We start from the raw sequence: 23,481 nt of genomic DNA, 5'->3' as shown, positions 1-23,481 counted from the left end.
GTAGTTGTAAAAGGAATGAGTATTTTAATAGTTTAAGTAACATTAGATTATAAAAATAGTTTTGACCTCATACATCCCCAAAAGGGCCTTGAGTATTCCTAGCAGTCCTTGGACTATGCTTGGGGAATCATTCATTTATACCAACTTCTTCATTTTACAGATGAGAAAATTGGAGTCCAAAGAGCTTCATTGACTTACCCAAGTTCACACAAACAATAAGGAACAAAATTATAATGGGAAGCCAGATCTCTTCACTCTAAATTCAAGGCCTTCTCTACTACACCATGCTGCAAACTTATAAATATGAATTATTGTTATTCTTCTCAGGAGCTCCAATGCCTATAAAAGGAAGGAAAACTCACACCTTATGTTGAAAGCTTTAAACAGGTTAACAGTTTATTTCTAAGCTTGGAAAATGGCAACCCTTCCCTCCCCGTCCTCTCCTCATCATACACCATATTCATTTGTATTCCTACAGCTTCTCCAAAAGTTTCTCTGTCACATACTGTTTTCAGACACAGCTGACATACACACATTTTTATTATTCAAGTCCATGGAGGTACGAAGTCTACCTATAAGAGAAAAGAAATAGCTTTAATAATACCTCCATCCCTGGCTCCAAATGTGACTGCCTCCTCTTCCTTCTCCTTTTTTTTTTCTCTTCCCTTCCCCTTCCCCCTTTCCCTCTCTTCCCTTTCTCTCCCTCTCCCTTTTCCCATTCTTCCTTATTATCTCTTTCCTCTTTCCTTTTCTTTTGTTCAGTTTGAAAGATTTCAGTACAGTTTGAACTTTGTGTTTTAGTATCAGGTGTCTCTCCAGACCTAGGAAGGACAAAACACTCAGGCAGATGATGCCACTCAGGCTGTCAGCCTGACCCAGATATGACCAGGAAACACAGGCAGTGCCTGACAGGTTGGGACTGCTGCTAGATTGCACTAAATTCCTGGAATAAAGGGCTTTGGGTAAGGACCAAGGGCCTTAGTTGAGACGCTGAGCCTTTCCCCTAAGAGTCTGGCTGCCCTTATTGGAAACAAACCACTTTAGGCCGGTGATTATAGCCAACCCAATACCCAAGGACCGCCTACATGTTAAAGTTTTATTCCTTCCACTGTTTGTCTAATACTTAAGTCTCAATTGCATGTTTATGCAAATATAATTGAGCTGCTGTTTAAGTTATAAAAATAATCAACAAACTTACTATGACTAGCTTGTCTGGTGCCATTAAATGCCTCCTATTCTGCAGATGCTACTTTTCTCTTTTTATTTACATATTGTATTAAGCCAGTGACTGGTGAAGGCCTGCTCAATGAATCAAATAACCCCCACAAGTTCAGTAGGAGCTCTCTTCTTTGGCAGCCAGCAGAACTCATTAGCCAGCAGAGAGGCTGCAGTGTATCCTAGAATCAAACATCTCGTTAAGACAGGATTTGAGAACTTACAACTTAATTTCTCTAAACAAACAGAGAGCAGTTAGCCCCGGCTGCTGTAACGGAGTCGAGTTTATTGCAACTGACATTATTAAAATCAAATGTTTGGGGGGTTTGCCTGTTCTGCTTTTTACTGACCTGATGAAATGGAATAGGGCAGGAGAAGGATGGTGACTTTATTGGGTTTTTTCCCACATTTTAGCAGAGGGAAATCTGAGTTCTTACCTCTGCCCAGCCCAGCTCAGGGTGGGAGTAGGGGCATACTCAGGAAAGTACAGCAAGAACACTGGACTGACTGGGCATCAGGAGATTTTGGTTTAAGTTCAAGCTTTGGACTTAGTCAATTTCTCTCTCAGCCTCCATTTCAGACTAGATTAAATGATCTCTAAGGTCCATTCATGCTGTAAAACTCTCTGATCTCAATGTAGGTGTCCCACCAAACCCTCAAACCCAAAATGTAAAAACATAGATTGCCACCCCATCCTGCTTTCCTCCCAACACCTCCCCCCAACTTAATTCCTCCTGCTTTCCCTATTTTAGATAATGGCACCAATAATCTCTGTCACCTATGTCCCAGATCTGATTATCATCTTTGATTCTTTCCTCTGCTTCACCTCCCACATTGTTATTTACTAGGTCCTATTGAGTCTACTTTCAAAATATCTCTTGCCTCTGCCCCCTCTTTGTTATTCCAAATGCCAATAACCCACTGTTGTAATTATGTAATAAAAAAAGAAAAAAAAAGTCTTTCTACCTTTACTGTCTCCTTCTTCTAAACCATCCTTCACACCACTGTCACCACTTGGTTTTCTTATGCACAGACAAGATCAGGCCATTCCTATGCTGAAACTCTTTTCATGGTTCTCTTTTACTTACTAATTTCATTCAAGATCCTTCTCAACATGTCACCTCCTTCCCTTTCTTTTTGTATCTCTCAGCACTTATCTGCATTATACTCTGGCACACTAGATTACTTACTGTCTCTATTAAACATTTCATCCTGAATTGGACTCCTCTGCTCCCTGAAACATATATACTCATATGGTTTGTTTGTTTGAACAATGTTGATGAATCTAGCACAATATCTAAGTGCAGTATGACTGTACTATTGACACATTTTCTAAGCTTATAGAATTTCATCACCATCAGATATTTCATTTAGCACAATATGGAACACCTTCCTCAACACTATTCAACTCTTACTCTTCCTTGAAAGGCAAGTTCAAATTTACCCTTTCCATTAAAGCTAACTTGAGCAATGCAGAACACAATGTCTTCTGTCAACATATAGTATATATAAACACCTCTACCATTCTTCCATTAGTGTTTATAGCTTTTGAGTCCTCAAGAGGTTCAGCTATGTCCCATGGTCACATAGATCTCCAGTATCAGAGCCAGGATTCAAACATAAGACTTGGGATTTTAAGTCTGGGACTCTATCCACTCTATATCAAATCCCTTTTAAATTGACTTTTCTTATAGAATTTTTGACCACCAGACTCTACTTATCATTTTTGGGAACCATGGAAGTAATTTGGACTGAGGAATGGCATAATTTTACCAGTGTATTATGAGATATTTTTCAATTGAATTTTATTTTACCTTTATAGTCTCTCCCTCTGATCTCCTCTTTCCCAACTGAGAAAGCAGGAAAAAACAACAAACACCCTGGTTACAAACATGTGCAGTCAAGCAAAACATATTTATGCAATTTTTATATTTCTAAACATGTTGAAATCTACTCTTCTCAAATCTAGCACGCATGTGTGACTGACTGGTTTTACTCTTTACGTAGTGTAATCTCTAGTATGTCATGGTTACTTCCTTTTAATGTTTCCTTCTTTTATACTCATATCTACTTCTTCCTTATTGGTCAGAATAAGGGCTGGATTAGCAATTGACTTTGTCACTTCTTTGCCATTTAAATAATGAAGATTTCATTGTGACAAGCTAAAAATTTATCAGCTGTTCTGCTTTTGACAAAGAGATAGCTTAAATTTATCTGTAGATCATTGAAAAATCCCTTCACTGCCCTAAACCATGCTGTCATTGTGATTTGCTTCCAGAGATCATCATCCATTCTTTCTTCTATCAGAGTGGTCTATATTATCTTTCCTTCACAATATCATTTAGATTCTTCCTTCAGTGAATCCTCCCCATAATCACATCAGTATATCTTGTTGGTGTTGCTGTTGTTGATCCTTCATTCTTGAAGAGGACCAATGACATCAAAGATGATGTTGTGATTTGCTTGTGAATTTGATTTAAGTGAGGCAGAGCTGCACAAAGGCATCAGCCTTGTCATCTCCTCCAGAATAATCAAAATCCAGTGGCAAGACAAAAGTCAAGACAACCAGTGATGGTCCAGGATGCAGTGCATGACCTTCAGGTGGAAAGTAATCTCAGAGGGAAGGCACTAGCAGTGGGAGGGACCAGGAAAAGAGTTTTGGAGAAGGTAGGACTTGATCTGAGCCTTGAAGGAGACCAGAGAAGATAGCCAACAGAGGTAAACATCATATGTCATGCCCTCATTATGTTGGGTGGACTCCATATGGAAGATTTATTGTGCTATATGAATGAACATCACACAAAATGAGAAATCATGGATCATTTGCAAACTGCCCATGAGATCAGAGAACCCTGAAGTATATAATGATATCTATTTTTCCTTTTAAACAACTCTTTTCCTTATGAATAAGGTATACCCTTTTGTTGGCATATTACAGTAATCAGTCATATACTACTAAGTCCAAGTGATACTTGTATGTCTAAGTTATTGCACAGAATTATAAGATCTGGAGTTAGAAGGGTCCATAGAAATCATAGTTCCAAACCCTCATTTTACAAATGAAAAAATTGAAACTTAGAGGGTTAATTATCAGACAGGTATTAAGTGGTAGGGAAACAACGTTCTTTCTGTTATGCCCCTCCTGAAATACAATCACTGGTTTACATTTTTTATTCTTCATACTTTACTATTGCCTTTGGGCATTTCCTGTAGTGTTTTCTTAGATAGAAAAAAAAAGGAACAGGTAGTTAATAAGCACCTACTGTGTTCCAGGCACTGTGCCAAGTTCTTTATAAACATTATCTCATTAGATCCTCACAACAGCCTTGGGAGGTAGGTGCTATTATTATCCCCATTTACAGTTGAGAAAACTGAGGCAAAGGTAAAGTAATTTGTCCAGGGTCACACGGGTAGTAAATTTCTGAGGCAGAATTTGAACTCAGGTCTTCCTCACTCCAGGCCCAGTGTGCTACCATCAACTATACCACCTAGCTGCCACTATTATGTAATTAAACCTTATCATGTTAATTAATTTTTCATGTCTCTTCTTAACTATAGTGTAAGGTCTTTGATAAAAGGAATAATGGACTGACCTTTTTGGCATTTCCTGGAACCTATGTAACACAGTAATATGCATATAGTAAGCACTCAACCAATATTTGTTGAACGAACAAATAGTAATGGTTAGCTATGGTAACCCATGAAACAAACACACCCCAAATGACTCTGTGTCCTATGTTAAGGTTTTCAAAGCTATATGTGTGTGTGTGTGTGTGTGTGTATACACACACACACACACACATACACATACACATACATATATACATACATACATACATACATACATACATACATAAATACAATCTCATTTTATCCTGGCAAGAACTCTAGGAAATAGTTGCTATTATTTTCTCCATTTAACAGAAGAGGAAACCAAGGTAGACATAAGCTAAATGATTTGCCCAGAGTTGTATAGCTATTTGGTGTCAAAAGTCAGATTTGAACCCAGTTCTTCCTGGTTCCAGGTCCAGTTCTCTCTCCATTATGCCACCCATTTGCCTTATCAATGAGAAGAAAATGAAACACAACTGTTTTAATGTTTCTCCATAAGCCAGAAGACAAAAGAAAATTGCAGGTAAGTGGAAGTATGGCTCACAGATCCTCCATAGAGAAGTCAATAAATGATTTGCAAAGTTGGTTTCATTGTATATCTAAAGACCACAAGAAATATCGTTTCCTGGGATGCTTGATCATTTTGATTTACATTTCTCATGATGATGATAAGCAGAAATACCACCATAAAAATAATTATAGCTTATGAACCAACAGCTGTTGAGAAATTCTGTGAGTAATTTCATGAGGAACTCTAATCCAAGTCGACATGTATGTTGATATTTGGTAACTTGATTGGGAAAGTGGGCAAAGAGTAATACAGGAAACATGATCTGAGATTAAAAAACAAAGGATGATGAAGACTTTTTGATAATTCAGAAGCATCCAATAAGCATAACACGAGTAATTTCTTCAAGACATAAGTTGGAAGGTGCTATAAATGATGAACATAACAGAGATCACATACAAAGAAATAAAATTGATTGCATTTTAATTGAACAAAAATAATTAGTTACTATGTGGTGGTCACTCCAAAATCAGTTGGATGTGTGCAGTTAGTAGAACAGTCTGTGTGCAGCTATCTTATTTTTGTTTGGTTGTTTTGGTTGTGGCTGAATATTTGTGAGCCCATCTGGGGTTTTCTTGGCAAAGATATTGAAGTGGTTTTTCCATTTTCTTCTCCAGCTCACTTTACAGATGAGGAAACTGAGGCAAACGGGGTTAATTGACTTGCCTAGGGTTACACAGCTAGTAAATATCTGAGGCCAGATTTGAATTCAGGGAGATGAGTATTCCTGACTTTAGGCCTGGCATTCAATCCACTGTGATACCTAGTGAAGAAGTAGAGATTGATCCTACCTTAGAAGAAAGAATAAAGATGAAGATATACAACTTGCAATCAGAATAGCTCCAATTTGATTTATTCAAACAAGTTACTAATGCTAGAAATAGGAAATGAATACAGGAAAAGACACATTCATAGTCTATTATCATTTCCTATTGATGTTTAATAAAGCAGTAGAAATGGTCCCCAAACTTCCTCATACAACAGAGATCTGATCTTTTTTGCCTAGCAAAGAGATATGGCAGTCAAAGGCAACATTAGGAAAACAGTTCAAAGAAGGATAGGAGGCTATAAGTAGTATGGAAGAGAAAATGAATTTGCAAGAATCTTGGAATGAGACCAAGATCTTCCCAAGGTAGAAAGGAAGGTAGAAAAGGTAGAAAAAAAAGTTAGATAAGACCATGTAAACCCAGAAGAAATGTCTTGAAAGTAATACAATTTTTAAAAAGCACCTGAGGGATCCATTTTTTAAAATATCTGAAAGATGAGAAGACATGAACTACTGGAAAATCACAAAGAACATTATTGGCACTCTCCCTCTTCTCCACCAAAAAGGTTAATTTAAAGGAAATCAATAACTACTGGCATATATGCCTATTTTCTCATCTTCATGAAATCTCTGAGATGATATATATATATATATATATATATATATATACATAACAAGGATATTCTTTGTGAAAATATGAGAAGGGAATATACAGGCTTTATCTTAAATTATTGCCTTTAGCATGTCCCCCACATAGCCACAATCACACAACTGACTGACAGGAATCGGTAAAAATTATTCCCCTAGGATTTTGTTTGATGTAGATTTTGTTCAAGATATAGCGTCAAAGGTTTGTTATTTTTTTTTCCATGCATGGAATTTAATTTTGTCTTTATACAACAATAAATGGTAAGTTACATTGTCCTTATGGTATTATTTGGAGGTTTTTGGTGTCACACAGTCCTTAATAGATAGAACAATAGAGATATCACATAGTGAACATATACTAAGAAAAAGAGGTAGGCAGGACATAGAGTTAAAATGAGAGGTAGATAGTCTAAGTTCTGCGTTGGTACGCACAAAATGTGAAAAGACCTAGAGAAAGGGGAGATATTCTATGGAGGATTCATGGGAAAATATGGGAAAGAGTTACAAATGGTCAAAGCATTCAAACAGGCAGTTTTCAAAAGACAGAATGCAATCTATCAATAATTATATGTAAAAATGTTATAAATTACTAACTATAAGGGAAAACCCCCCAAAATATACCTGAAATTCCACCTCATCAGATTGGCAAAAGATGAGAAAGGAAGAAAATCACAATTGTGAGGCTCTTGGAAGACAAGTACACTAAACAATGTTGGTGGAATGATTAATTGGTCCAATCATTGTAGTAAGTAATTCAGAACTACACTCCAAAAATCACTAAACTGTGCATACTCTTTGACCCAGAGATATAACTATTAGGCATATATTGTCAAAGAGATCAAAGCTTGGGGGAAAGGAACCATATATACAAAAATATTTATAGCAGCTCTTTTGGATGTAGCAAAGAACTGGAAAATGAAACAGGTTCCAATCAATTGGGTAATAGATAAATAAATTATGGTATGTGAATGTAATAGAAGATATTGCTATGTAAAAAATGATGAATATGACAGATGCAGAGAAACCTAGGAAAACTAGAATGAATTGATGGGCTGAAGTAAGTAGAATCAGGAGGAAAAGTTACACAATGACCACAGTGATGAAATGGAAAACAACTTTGAAAGACTTTAGAACTTTGGCCAGTGCAATGACCAGTAATAACTTTAAAAAGCCTGAGAATAAAGCATTCATCCCACTTCTTGGAAGAGAGGTGATAGGCAGGAGGACCAGAATGAGACATCTGCATTTTCATAAATAACTAATGTGTTAATTTATTTGGTTTGGGAGGGATTCTATTTGTCAGGCATTTGGGCCTGAAGTCAGGAAGATCTAAGCTCAAATCTAGCCCCAGATACTATCTGTATGACCCTGGTAAAACACTTAACCCCTATTTGCTTCAGTACCTCATCTATAAAATGGGGACACACTGGAAAAGGAAGTGGCAAACCACTCTAGCATCTTTGCCAGGAAAACTCTATAAACAATGTCTATGGGTCATATAAAGTTGGACAATAAATGTGTTATCCAGGCCCTTGCTTTCAAGGAGCTCACAATTGAATGGGAGACACAATATTATATACAACTGGTGTATAAATAGAAGAATACTGTAACACTCGGGCACTTCCCTTTCTTTTTTTCTCTGTTCTGAGCCCCATGTCCTCTGTCCCCTGTTTTTTCACAGATACATTGGTTGTTTGTTTAAATTTCCCTTCATAAAAATGTGAAGGAAATAGAGAAACTGCACATGTTATGATATGTCTAAAGCCCTGCTCCTCTCTAGGCTTATAGCTCTTGGCCTCAAACCAACCTACGTATAGGCCTACTTCAAAAGTGATGGTGTACTGTGTTCTTGGTGAAATGGCTAGGCTTCAGGTCAATCTTTGAGATCTTTATCATGGTCTATACTTAAAATTTAAGAATGTTTGAGAATCTGAAAAGTTTCCTAAAGATTCCTGCCAATGTATTGGTAGCATCAATCATCAAAACAATAACAAATGTTTACTGAAATTGGTGTGTGGCACTATAGTATGTTGTTGCCATTGAGTCATCTCTGATTCTTCATAAACCCATTTGATGTTTTCCTGGTGAAGATACTAGACTGGCTTACCATTTTTCTCCTCCTCCTCCACATTCTCCTCCTCCTCCATCATCAGTTGGGGTTAAGTGACTTGCCCAGAGTCACATGGCTGGCAAATATCTGAGGCCAGATTTGAACTCAGGTTTTCTTGATTCCAGGACTGGTGCTCTATCCACTACCACCTATCTAATGAGTCCTTTGTTAAGGATGGATCCCAAAGACACTATTCCAGGCAGATCAGTGCACTCCCTAAGCCCCACCCTGCAAAATGCCTTGAGCATTCCTGTCTCTAGACCTTTGCTCCCTATCTAATTCCTTCTTGTTCTTCAAAGTCCAACTCAAACCTCCTCTTGACTACCCCAGTTTATCATAATCTTTGCCCTAATTCAAAATCTTATTGTGTAAACAAAGGTTACATCTTGTTCTTATTTTGTTGAATGGAATTAAAATGTTGATTTTTAAAATTTACATCTCCCTATATATGCTGTGTCTTATCTTTCTAACTAAATTATTATTTTTGTGGTACCTTGCATATAGCAGATGATTCATATGCATTTGTTTTTTTTTTTCTGGTGATTTGGGGGTAGCTTAGGGGTAACAGAAAGATCATTGGAAATAGATTCAGAATATTCAAATTTAAGACTTGTCTTTACTTCTAACTATGCAGCCTTAATCTTAACCATGCATCCACTTACCATCCCTTAGCCTAAGTTTCCTCTCCTGTGAAATGGTTATCATTATATTTTTAGTACCTCCCCCATAGGGATGTTGTAAGGATCAAATTAAGTAATGTATGTATATTGCTTTGTAACCATAAAGGACTACAGGAATGGAAGCTATCACTATTCATTAGTTGCATCAGGGCCTTATCAAAAGGAAAAAGGGATGTTGAGTCATCTTCCCTGTTCCCTCCCCAACAATGACCCCTGCCCAACCTCTACCTAGTCTGACTGCCTGGGTTAGCTTAAAATCTGCAAATAATAGTCTTCATGACTCCAAAGTTTATTTGTGTTTTTTTTTTTAATTTCTCTAAAATCTCAATTTAAAAGGTCAGCAGTAGGCCAACTGTTTAAATATCTCCACCAGCAATGTAAACACTGAATCAAATTACCTATTCACTCCAGAGTCTTTTAATACTATCCCCCTCCCCACCCTTTTATTGTTCTCACTCACTTTATTCCCCCTGGCAAGAAAAGTTAAATGAGACTGAAAAAATGAAACTGATTTGGACAGATGAACTAGCTGGGGGAACCTTCTATTTTAAACCAATCAAGTCTTTAAAAGAGAGAAGTTTCATTATCCACAGACACCTTGGCACCTGGGATTGGAGTAACTTTGAAAACCTCAATTTTATATTTTCTGGCTGAGACAGAGAATCTCAGAATCTCATAGGTGGAAGGACCCTCAGAGGCCATCTAGGTCACCTATACCTGACCAGGATAACCTTGTACATTGTCCTTATAAATTGTCAATCAGCCTTTACTTGAAGACCTTTAGTGATGGAGAATGAAATATCTTCAGAGGCAACTAGTTCCATTTTTATAGGGCTTTAGTTTTTAGCTCTATTACTTATTTTCCCTTACATTGAGCCAAAATCTGTCTCCCTATAACTTATGCCCATTTTGTCTTCTCTTGGTCTTGGTAGCTCAGTAACAAAAACATAATTTTTCTCTTGTGTCATCTCTTAAAATATTTTAATCATCCTAATATCTCTCCCTTATCTTTTTTTTCCAGGTAAAATATCTTCAGTTCTTTCACATTATTAGTGTATGGCATAATCCATCTAATCCTATGATCATTTTAGTTGCTCTTTTTCCAGATGTTCTTCCATTCCTTAATAGTCTTTCTAAAATATCATACCATGAGGCAGAGCCAAGATGGCAGAGGAAAGGCAGTAACTTCCCTGAGTTCTCCCCAAGATCCCTCCAAATACTTTCAAATAATGCCAGAAGACAATTCCTGAAGTAGCAGAACTCACAAAAGGACAGGATGAAAACATTTTCCAGCCAAAGACAGCTTAGAAGTTCAGCAGGAAAGGTCTGTTGTACCATGGTGAGAGTGGAGCACAGCCCAGTGCAGAACATGCCAGCACAGATCCAGCCCCAGGTAGGCTGCCCAGAGAAAAAGGCCTCTGGAGCCTTGAAATCATCTTTGGCAGTGGCTATTTCTGGAACTCAGCCCACAGACAGTGAGGGGGTCGAATGGTTGGCCAGGGGGAGATTACAGGGGTCTCTTTGCTGGAACTGAGATGGGATTCTGTTGTTTTGCCAGTGCTTGGATTTAGGTCACAGTCTTGGGTGCCAGCCCAGGTCAGGGAGGGGCACAGGCATGTCAGAGCTTGCAGCCACAGGGCAGCAGGATTCTTTTTCAGGTTAGAGGGCAGAGAAATAGGCCTGTGGTTGCTTGCAGGCTGGGGTAAAGGCCAGGGGAGTGGTGAATGTGCTTTTTCATGAGTCATATCACCTTGGAGGAACTAGGGACTTATACATTCCTAGACGTATCTCAGAGAACAGCTGTTCAAACTCCCTGAAGCTTGGGACAGTGCACCCTTGAAGCAGTGCCCCACTTTAAGAAGGAGTTAAAAGTCAAGAAATAGGTTGGGAAAATGAGCAAACAGAAAAAAATGCTGACCCTAGAAAGTTTCTATGTTGACAAGGAACATCAAAATACATCCTGAGAAGAAGAAAAAAAAAGTCAAAGCTCCCACATACAAAGCTTCCAAGAAAAATATGAATTGGTTTCAGGCCATAGAAGCACTCAAAAAAGACTTTGAAAATAAAGTAAGAGAGGCAGTGGAAAAAATGGAAAGAGAAATGAGAGTGATGCAAGAAAAACATGAAAAAAAAGTCAACAACTTGCAAAGCTAAATTTACCAAGTAGAAAAGGAGGTACAAAACCTCTCTGAAGACAATAAGTCCTTAAAAATGAGGATTGAGCAATAGAAGCTAATGACTTTATGAGAAATTAAGACACAAAAACAAAACCAAAAGAATGAAAAAATAGAAGGCAATGTGAAATATCCCCTTGGAAAAATAACTGACTTGGAATATAGATCTAGGAGAGAGAATTTTGAAAATTATTGTACTGCCTGAAAGCCATGACCAAAAAAATAGCTTAGATATCATCTTCCAAGAAACTGTCATGGAAAATTGCCCTGATATTCTAGAAGCAGTAAGTAAAATAGAAATGGAAAGAATCCACCAATCACCTCCTGAAAGAGATCCCCAAATGAAAACTTCCTGGAATATCATAGCCAAATTCCTGAGCTCCCAGGTCAAGGAGAAACTATTTCAAACAGCCAGAAAGAAACAATTCAAGTATTATGGAGCCACAGTCAGAATAATACAAGTTCTAGCAGCTTGTACATTAAAGGATCACAGGGCATGGGAAGAAAATTGGTTAGGGGATCAGAGAGCCTGGGTTCAAATCTAGCCTTTGACACCCACCTGTTCAATTGTCACTGCAATTCTGATCACTTACTAATCTTTATATCTAGCGCTTATCTCTCTCCTGAGCTGCTATACCACTTCTTCACCTGCCTTTCTCCAACTGGATACCCCACAAGTATCTCAAACTCAATATATCTAAAATTGAACCTTTCTTCCAGTTCTGATGAAGAAAACAATTCCTTAAAAACCACAATTGGCCAAATTGGAAAAAAAAATCCACTGAAGAAAATAACTTGTTTAAAAGTAGAATTTTCCAAATTGAAAACGAATTACAAAAGCTAACTAAAGAAAATAATTCCTTAAAAATTAAAATTGGGCAAATGGAAGCTAATAACTCCATGAAACTTCAAGATTTGGTCAAACAAAATGAAAAGAATGAAAAAAAATAGAAGAAAACGTAAAATACCTCACTGGAAAAACAACTGACCTGGAAAATAGATCAAGGAGAGAGAATTTAAAAATTACTGGATTACCTGAAAGCAATAATCAGAATAAGAGCCTGGACAGCATCTTTCAAGAAATTATCAAGGAGAACTGGACTGATATCCTAGAACCAAAAGGTAAAAATAGTCATTGAAAGAAACCACTTATCACCTCTTGGAAGCAATCTTAAAATGAAAACTCCAAGGAATATTGTAGCTAAATTCCAGAATTACCAGCTCAAGGAAAAATACTGCTAGCAGTCAGAAAGAAACAACTCAAATATCAAGGAGCTATAGTCATGATTACACAGAATTTAGCAGCTTCTACATTAAAGGATTAATCATGTTTAGGTTCATAATAAAGAAATTAGAATTATTTCAGAAGTAGAATCTATAAGATTTGGTATTAATGCTAAGTAGAATAGTTTATGATCAAATAAGATAAAGAGGATTATAGAAGATAAGATGGACATTTAAAATTATGTAACACTAAAATATTTTTGCACAAAGAAAACCAAATGTAGCTAAAATGAGAAGAAAAACAAGTATCTAGGAAAAGAAATTTTGTGGCAAGTTTCTCTGATATAGGTCTCATTTCTAAGATAAAATGGGACTGATCCAAATTTATGACAATAAGAGCCATTCCTCAAATGATAAATAATCTAAGGATATGGACAGATAGTTTTCAGATTATCAATAACCATATTAAAAAAAATGCTCCAAATCACTAGTGATTATAGGAATGCAAATTAAAACAACTTTTTTTTTTCTCCAGAAGTCAAAGAGCTTTATTTCACTGTGGTAATCTTTGGGGGTGGGGTAAATTGCATTTAATATTTCTCCTCCTCATAACTGGTGTTAGCCCCTTCCTGACCCTTCTTGGCATTCTTCCTCTTGACCCTGCCTGCCTGGTCACCTCCAGACAGTTTTAATTTGCATTGTATAATCTGCCTCACACCTATCAGATTGGCAAAGTTGACAGTAATCACAATAAAAAAATAAAAACTATAAATGCTAGAGGGACTGTGGGAAAGTAGGTATGTTAATACATTGTTAGTAGAGCTTTGAAATACTCTAGCTATTCTGAAAAGCAATTTGGAATTGTATCCTAGAAGCTCCTGAACTGTATAGATACCCCTTGATTCATCAATACCACCACTGGGTTTGTACTCTAAAGAAATAAAAGAAAGAAGAAAAAGACCCATATGTACAGAAATATTTAAAACAGTTCTTTGTGTTTTGGTAAAGAACTAGGAACTAAGCAGGTATCCATAAAATGGGGAAATTATTGTATGTGAATGAAATGGAATATAATGCTATAAAAATTATGATAAGGACAATTGCAGAGAAACCTGGGATTACCTTTATGAACAGATATGGATTGAAGTTAGCAAACCAAAGCAATTTGTACAATAGTATCAGAAAACTATTAAAAGACTTAAAAATTCTGTTCAACACAGTGACCAATAACAATACCAGATGAAATGATGAAATGTTGAAAATGATGAAATGATAAAAATGAAATGATGAAAATTGCTACTTCTTGACAGATATGATGTACTCAAAGTAGGTCAGCTAGGTGGTACAGTGGATAGAGCACTGGCCTTGGAATCAGGAGGACCTGAGTTGAAATACAGCCTCACACACTACTAGCTGTGTGACCGTGGGCAAATCACTTAACCCAATTGCCTCAAATATCTGGGCCATCTTCAGTCATCCTGATCTATATCTTGCCACTGGAACCAGATGTATCTGGAGGAGAGAGTGAGGCTGGTAACTTTTCACAGTCCTTTGTCACTTAAATCCAATTCACTTCAAGTCATGACATCAGCCGGCATCTCACCTTTCTTTTAAGGTACTGTAATTCTGTTTTGATTATAGAGCACACCTTCCTGTGTGGTCTTGTGCCAGTGTCACCCATGCCTCACAATCTATTCCAAAGTTGTTCAGAGACACCTTGAAAATGTCTTTCTATCACTTCTTAAAAAGGTTATTCACTCTTCACAATGACTTTAAATTTTAAAAGACCGATATATTTATTAAAAAACAACAAAAACCAACATCTTGTGATATGTATTACTACAGTCAATTTTCAAACCTGATAAAAACTGTCAGCAGCTGCTGCTCACTTATTGAAAGCCTTAAAATAATCTAGGTCACCTGGATGGCACAGTGGATAGAGTGCAGGGTCTGGAGTCAGGAAGACCTGAGTTCTAATGTGGCCTCAGACACTTACTAGCTGTGTGACCCTGGGCAAGCTACTTCACCCTGTTTGCTTCAATTCCTCATCTGCAAAATGAGCTGGAGAAAGAAATAGCAAACTATTCCAGTGTCTTTGCCAAGAAAACCCCAAAAGTTTTGATGCATGCATGGCAGTCTTAATATGGTCCCATAATGAAAGGTCTTGTGTTTACATATCAGATAACTAAGGTAGTCAAACAAGGGAACATCCTCTCCTGTTCCACCAGTCTGAGAAAGTGTCATCCGGGGGCAGCTGGGTGGCACAGTGGATAAAGTACTAGCCCTGGATTCAGGACAACCTGAGTTCAAACCCAGCCTCAGATACTTTTCACTTACTAGCTATGTGACCACGGGCAAGTCACTTAAACCTCAATGCTGCCCCCCCCCCCGAAAAAAAGTGTCATCCAGAAGCTGGTGTACACACAATGCCTACTGTACCATTTTCTTAAAAAATAAAAATAAAAATGTATTATGTAAATTTACAACTAAGTATAAAAAAAGTTTAAATAAACTTTTAAATGATGGCTGTCTTTTTGTTGTTGTTAGTCTCGAATCTTGGGACAGTACATTTATACATATGAATTAGGTGTTCCCCAAAGCTGAAGATTTTCTCTGTCTCTTTCTGTCTGTCTGTTTCTCTCTCTGTCTCTGTCTCCCCCCCACCCCCAACTTCTTTCTAAGATTTTCTTCCCCATACTTTGTTTTCTACAGTGGAGTGCTGTGTTAGAAACATTCAGTAAATCAGTATTTCTGAATTTTAGAATGTGCAGAGGCAAGTAATATGTAAGAAGAATGGATTTAATTGGGGCATTCTGGGGTGGAGGGAAGGCTGAAGTGATATGGCCACATCTACAGTTTAGAAAAATCCCCTTGACAATTGAGTAGAGGATAGATTAGATCAGGGAGAGCCTTGAGGGAAGGGATATTAACTAGGATCTCTCTCTAGGGATGAGGTGAATCAGTGAAAACAGAAGGTTTAAGGAGGAGAAGAATTGAGTAAAATCCTACAGGATGGCCCTGGGTTTGTTTGTTTATTTGTTTTTTTAGTAAAGCTGGAGAGGAAATGATCAATTGAGGATATATGGGGCAGTATTGGGATGGAGATTTAAGGAGATTGGAAAAAGCTTAGAAAAAATACTTTGTGGAAAGAGAGTATCCAAAAATGTTATATGTATAAAAGAGTTGCAGAGGGGGAAATCTAGGGTGCTACAACACAAATGTATAATGGCAAGCCAGAAAGCAACTCCTAAATCAAACTTGCTATTAATCTTCAGGGACAGGATGACTTTGATTAATGGGGACCCGATCCTGGATTTTTTTTTATCCTAGGGCCATTTTGTTAGAGATGATTGACACATTTTCTCTTCATGACATAGAGGGCTTTTTAATTTTTTTCCCTATAAAAATATTTCTTCTTGCTCCTTCTTTGACCACAGGCATTACAGAGCAGAGGCTTTTACAAGTGCTAAGTCCATGATTCTGATCCATCTCTGGTGTAAGGGCAAACAGGGAGTAAAGTGATCTGAGATCTTCCAGACTGAATGGATTGGCAAGATAAGAAGAGTTTTTAGATGTTCACTTAATCCATCTCTCATTTTATAGATGATTTAGCTAACATCCAAAGAGGTCCAGTGAGTTATCCAAAATCATACAACTGCTTAGAGACACAACTGGGGCTGGCACTCAGGAATCCTGAACCCCAGATATATGACTGTGAACAAATAAATGACTACCAACAATTGGCTCTCACCGGCTTATAGAAACAATGATAGTTTACTCCATGGAACAAATGGAGGAAGCACCATGTTCACTTTTAAAGATCCTCTCTGTATCACATCACTATTCTAATTCATTTGCTCTGGGTGTTTAAAAAAAAAACAAAAATCACAGGGTGGTGGTGGTGATGGGGCAGGAAACAGAGAAAAACAAAAAGAGAGAAAAAGTTCAAAGAGAAAGAAAAAGAGAATGATAAAAGGAGGAGAAAGGAAGGAAACAGAACAAAACAGAAAGAAAAAAGAAAGAGGAAGAAGGAATGAAGTGAAGGAAGGAAAAAAGAAAAGGAAGGCAGGGAGGAAGACAGGAAGGAAAGAAGGAAGGAAAGAAAGAAGGCAGGAAGACAAGAAGGAAAGAAGGAAGGAGGGGCAGGAAGGAAAGAAGGAAGGAGGGCAGGAAGGAAAGAAGGAAGGAGGGCAGGAAGGAAAGAAGGAAGGAAGGCAGGAAGGAAAAGAGCTACAAAGAAACACACACACACACACACACAGCTAGAATCCAGTCTCTCTCTTGGAAGTCAATTGTACCTTTTTACTCACTTTGGTGATTTCCTGCTCTTCAACAATCCCAGAAAGCAAACCATGGGAGCAGGAGGACACCAAGAGACAAGAAGCAAGCAAACCTGGAGGTGCCAGTGGAGCAGTCAGAGGAGACTGAATTCACAGGAATTCATTAGATTGCAGGGAAGATGGAGCTGATAGTGGCTTCCTTCCCCCAGTGTGTAAGCTTGCAGTTTCCTAGCTTCTCCAGTGAAACCTGATCACCATTCTCCCAGACCCAGAGGGGAAAGCCTCTTTGCTTTGCAAAAGGGCAGCAGCTGATAGGTCATCAGAGATGAAGAAGGCATGTTTCACCTAGCAAAGGCCTAAACAAATGGGGAACATTAAAGTGTTACCTCAGTTAATCCTAAACAGGTCCCAGCCAGCCAAGTAAGTGGCCAGTCATAACACTGTGTCACAGGATATCTCCAAGAGCAGGGACAGCTGGGCGACCTTATGTGCTGTAATCTGCCTGGAGAGCAGCCAGAGAAGGCTTTTCTGACAGGGGTGGGAGGGGGGCAGGAGGAAAGGAAAGCAGAAAGGAGAGAGGGGGAACACTGAGGTGAGCTTACTATTCTTGTGGTTTGAGGTCAATTATTTACTATTCAGTAATTTTTGCTATATCCATAGCACCTGTCAATTTTTCATTTTCTACCTTATCCCTCTTCCATTTTTTTTCCCCATTCACTGCTGCCCAATTAATATTTTGAAAGCATAGGTCTGATAATATCTTTTACTTTCAATCGTTTCCAGTTAAGTCTGAATCTTTATGACCCCATTTGGTTTTGTTATTTTGGGGGGGCAGAAATACTAGAGTGATTTGCCATTTTCTTCTCCCACCCATTTTAAATATGAGGAAAATTGAAGCAAACAATGTTAAGTGACTTGCCCAAGGTCACATGGCTAATAATTGTCTGAGGCCAGATTTGAACTCAAGAAGATTAGTCTTCTTGACTCCAGGCCTGACACTCTTGTAAGGGGCTAAAATTCTAGCTAGTCTGTCTAAAATATCTAATGAGTGGTTGCCAATAAATTATAAGCCTTAGCAAGACTTAGACTTTTAAGTATTTATTAAGGAGAATAAGAATTTGGTGAAAAGAGAAAGGCCTAGATTCAGCTGTCTATCTCAGGGAGCCAATGTCTCCAGCTCCTCTCCCCACTGAGGTCCTCCAGAAAAGAGCCCAAGAGAGCAATCCTCTACTCTTTTATCAACAGTACCCATGAAGAAATGTTACTTCCAGACACCAAGGAAAACTGAATGGCTTGTCCTTAGACGCCTTCTCCTCATGGTGGAGCTTTCCTACAGTAGCTCTCCAGCAGGTGGCATCATTCCAATTGTTACACCCTATCTACTGTGCCACCTAGCTGTCCCAATATTGAAAACTGGGACAATTAACTCTTTTGCGTCATATAGGTTTCATTTATGATTTTTCAAAATATAGCTCTCTCTGGTAAATCAACTCTGAGATGACTTGACATCTATATTTTTCTATTTGTATCCTATATATGTGTTTAACAGAGCTTAAACTCCTTGAAGATAGGGCCTTTTTTTTTTTTTAATACCATGAACTCAGGCACTGGAATGTCTATTTGTGAGAACATCCCTTCTTCACAAGGGAGCAGGACAATGGAGTTACACAACCACCAGCCAAATTAGAAGGATTTCTGAGATTCAGGGTTGCTTGACATACCAGTGATCCTCTGTGAGTGAACTCTAGCTGAATTTAGAGATGCCTGTAATTGCCAGAAACCACAGAGCCAGCCTTGACTCGCTCAAGGGCAACCTTGCAGCTGCAGACTGGAGACCTTGCTTGGGATTTTCTAAACATCCTGCTTATTGTGTCTACAGATATCCCCCTTTTCTTCAGGACCCCCCCCCACCCAAAGCCTTTAGAAACTATTAATATTTCACCCTTTTCCAAACCCATTTTAAGCAACTGAGAACTCTCTCTCTCTCTCTCTCTCTGTCCCCTCCCTTGCAACGTTTCTCTTGTAAGTTCTTCTCAGACAACAAATTTTTTGTGATCTATGATCATACTCCTTTAGGGTTTCACTGAGGGTCCCTCTTTTTGGGCCTGGGGTCTTACTTTAGTAATCTCCAGCTCCAAGTACAGTATCTGGCACATAGTATTGAGAACTACAAATTTACTGAGAACTGACTGATCTCTACCTATTCCCCTTTATCAGACAAATGAATTGCCTGGGGCTAACCAATCTTTGTCAATTCCTGACTCTTGATGGACTTATGAATCTTGCCTCACCTTCCCCCAAGCAACTTATCCCCTCCCAATGTTTCCCCACCTTACTCCCTGGACTTTATGATTATTATGTGAAAGAGTCCATCTATATTAAGTAGTTTCTATTTAGAGTTAGTAGCATCTATACTTCACTTAGGAGCAGTTCTATTGTTTCTTTTGTTAAAAGTTCATTTACATTAAGTAGTTGTAAGTGACTTTGGAACAATCTTTTGGTTCCCTTTTTGTTCTGTTACACCAGAAAAACCCTGTCCTCTGTTCCCATCTTTGGGTATTCCTAGCTTCTGAGCTTTGCAATATCATGAGCTATAGTTCCTCTGCCCCCATCAAAGATCTTATTTTCTCCTATATTGATTGTTTCCTTAATTTCCAGGTTAACTGTATGCACTTAATGTCTGTTGAATGGAAGTTCACATTTATGTGTAATTTAAATTACATTAACATCTGTTTGACTTGGGATAGAGGGTCTCTGGACATTGATTGGTGACTCTCAGAAAGGGAAAAGATTATCAAAGAGAAGATCAAAGAATCTTGGAGTTGGAAAGGGTCTCAGAGGTCATCCAGTTCAACCCCCTGTTTGAAGTAACCTTCACAACAACATAACTGGCCAAGTGGGCTTGAAGATCTCAAGTGATGGGGAATTCAGTCTCCCTTGAGGCGAGCCACTGTACCCTTAGAAGGATTTAACTGGTAGGAACTTCTTCATGTTTATTGGAACTCCATAATCCATATAACTTCCACCCAGGTGTGTGCTGGAGTCAGCTCAAACTGGCTCTGGAGCTTATTGTTAAATTTTCAATGTGAGAATTTACACTTTAGAAATTGGTGCTACAAATCAGAGAATGATTTATTGTTTTGTTGATTGTCTAAACTTGAGAAAGTGATAAAGAATATATTCATAATGTAGATTAAATTTTGTGTCCTGCTACATTTCCCCCCCTGAGATCTGGTTGTTTAGACATTTACCAGCACACCATTGCTTCCACCCATTCCTACTAGTTCTGGCCCCCTGGGGCCAAGCAGGACAACTGTAATAACTCTTCCACATGGACCTATAAAGCCCCTTCCTGTCTTTTAAGTACCTCAGCCAAGAGATGATGCTATTTTGTGTCATTCTATAACATCCCCCATAGGAACTCACAGCATTTGGAAGACAGTTGCCTAATTCATCCTTGCAGTTGGGGTTTAGCTTTTGACTATTAAATGGTGTATCATTTAAAAACTAAAAATAACTTTCTCATGTTACTTTTTATGCTATGCTTTCTTGAACCATATGGAAGTCTTCATCTTCTCTGAGAAGCTGTGGAGATGAGCACACTGAGTCTGGGTGTCATGAAACCACTTTCTTGGGTCATGTTTTAAAAGAATGAATGATAGAACTAGGAACAAATCTAGGACTCCCCAGCCCTACCCTTGCTCTCACTCTTATTGAGGAAACCAAGTCAAGAAAAGCTCTGATTTGGGGCATCTAGGTGGATAAAACACCAGCCCTGGATTTAGGAGGACCAGAGTTCAAATCCAGCCTCTGATACTTTTCACTCACTAGCTGTGTGATTCTGGGCAAGTCACTTAACCTTCATTGAGAAGGAGAAGAAGAAGAAGGGGAAGAAGGGGAAGAAGGGGAAGAAGAAGAAGGGGAAGAAGAAGGGGAAGGGGCCGAAGAAGGGGAAGGGGAAGAAGAAGGGGAAGGGGAAGAGGAAGAAGAAGGGGAAGGGGAAGAGGAAGAAGAAGAGGAAGAAGAAGGGGAAGAAGAAGAAGAAGAAGAAGGGGAAGGGGAAGGGGAAGAAGAAGAAGGGGAGGAAGAAGGGGAGGAGGAGGAGGAGGACCTCTGCTTCTGGTCACTATGTAAGTAGTCATGAAGACCCATAATAAAAAAACATATTTAAAATATTTAGAACAAAGGTTCTTAACTTGGAGTCTATAACCCTGTTTAAAAAAAAAATGATAATGGGGCAGCTAGGTGGCGCAGTGGATAGAGCACTGGCCCTGAAGTCAGGAGTACCTGAGTACAAATCTGGCCTCAGATGATTGACACTTACTAGCTGTGTGACCCTGGGCAAGTCACTTAACCCCAATTGCCTCACCAAAACAAAACAAAATGATAATTACATTTTCAATATAATTGGATTCTTTGGACTTGTATAAATTTTTTCTTATGCATTTGAAAAAAAAAGACATTCATTTGAGAAGGGGTGTCATTGGATGCCCCAAAGTTCTGAACTCTACCTTTAGGGACTCAGTTTTACTTTGACCATGAAATTTCCATCTTATTAAAAATTGTGTTTTGATTGAGGAATTGATATGGCAGGGTAAGGAAGAAATGAAAATGGTAAAAGATTAACAATTCACTTTTTAAATGAACATTATTTGTAAAACACTATGTTTAAGGCAATGAATGAAAGAAATACTAGGACTATAAAAAGACATGATGTGGAATCTACTCTTAAGGCACTTACTGTCTTAGAGAAGTGAAAACTGTGTGTACAAATAATAGTTATATGAGGGAGAATGAAATAAGCACAATGATCTCGAAATTCTAGAAAGGAGAGATCATTTTCAGAGGCTGAGAGTGGTTTCATAGACTAGGCCCTAAAGGAAGGGAAGAACTTTGATGAATGATGGTGGTGGACTTGAGAAGAATCTGTTCTAAGAATAAAGGATAGCATAAGCAAAGGCAGAGTGAAGGCCGGTAAATATAGTATTTGTAAGTATTTATAGTCCATCAGGCACCGTGTTATGTACTACGGGATACAAATACAAGTAAGCAAAATAGTTCCTAATCTCAAGGAGATTACATTCCAATGAGGGAGGCAACAGAATTTAAAGGTAGCAAGAAAGTAAGGGAGAGCGGCTAGGTTGCACCACAGTGCATAGAGTGCCTGGCCTGTAGTCAGGCTGACTCCTCTTCCTGAGTTCAAATCCAGCCTCAGACACTTTGCTGTGTGACCCTGGGAAAGTCACTTCACCCTGTTTGCCTCAGTTTCCTCACCTGTAAAATGATCTGGAGAAGGAAATGGCAAGCCACACCAGTATCTTTGTCAAAAAACCAAAACCAAAACCAAAAACAAAAACTCTAAATGGGATCACAGAGTTGGACGTAATTGAAAAATGATAACAACAACAACAAAACCATGTTTCTAAATGAACACCTCACTGTAGGTAAATTGATCTATACCTTTACACTGGGTCATCTCTTGACCTCAGTTTCCTCATATGTAAAACAGTGGATTAAATTATAGGATCTCCGAGGTCCCTCTCTGATTTATATCCTGTAATTTTACTCATTGTTCTTCAAAGGACTTATGTTCCCCCTAAACGTTTCTTTCAGAAGTGGCCTCTCCCTTTCTTCTTCATTCAATTACATCCAATTTTCCTTATTTCTAAGTGCCACCTTCCTGTACTACTACATCTTCACTTAGTTTTTAATACCAATCATTTGACAATCATTACATTCCAATTCAATTCAGTTCAATAAATATGTGTTAAATGCCTACTATTTGCAATGTACTTAATTTTTTTTTCCATTTGTTAACATCAGAATCTCAATTTATTAGAGTACATAACATGATGAAAGTAATGGAAACAATTAGATGGAAAGGAAAAGGGGCTATAGAGGAAATCAAGTCAGGATAAATGAATAGAATACTCTTTAAAATGATTTTTAACATGCATCAGTAAGGGGGCGGGGCAGAAGCCAAAAGGAAATAATTCCTTCACTAAAGGAACTTACATTCTACTGAGGGTGGGGGGAAATTGGTATTATATATACACAGATGATGAAATACAGGATAACTTGGAAGGGGGGGAACACTGACAAACAGGGGCATCAGCAAAGAACTCATGAGGAATGTGGGACCTGAGCTGAAACCTAAATAAAGATGGGTATTCTAGGAATTGAAGCTGAAAAGAGGATATTCTA

At 38.2% G+C, this 23,481-nt stretch overlaps 1 long non-coding RNA gene across 1 annotated transcript; it reads right to left on the bottom strand.

Annotated features, from left to right (window-relative positions):
- Positions 1-272: 272 nt before the first annotated feature.
- LOC122744222 lies at positions 273-17,571 on the bottom strand. The gene is made up of 3 exons (XR_006355060.1): positions 17,308-17,571; positions 1,199-1,397; positions 273-572 (listed from the first exon to the last, which is right to left on the bottom strand). It is a non-coding gene; the product is annotated as an uncharacterized LOC122744222 (long non-coding RNA).
- Between the last annotated feature and the right edge of the window lie 5,910 nt (positions 17,572-23,481).

The sequence above is a fragment of the Dromiciops gliroides genome, chromosome 2 (genome assembly GCF_019393635.1).
Source record: "Dromiciops gliroides isolate mDroGli1 chromosome 2, mDroGli1.pri, whole genome shotgun sequence".
Classification (NCBI taxonomy): Eukaryota; Metazoa; Chordata; class Mammalia; order Microbiotheria; family Microbiotheriidae; genus Dromiciops; species Dromiciops gliroides.
The sequence above is the reverse complement of the archived record's forward strand: the minus strand, read 5'-3'. Positions and strand labels throughout refer to the sequence as shown.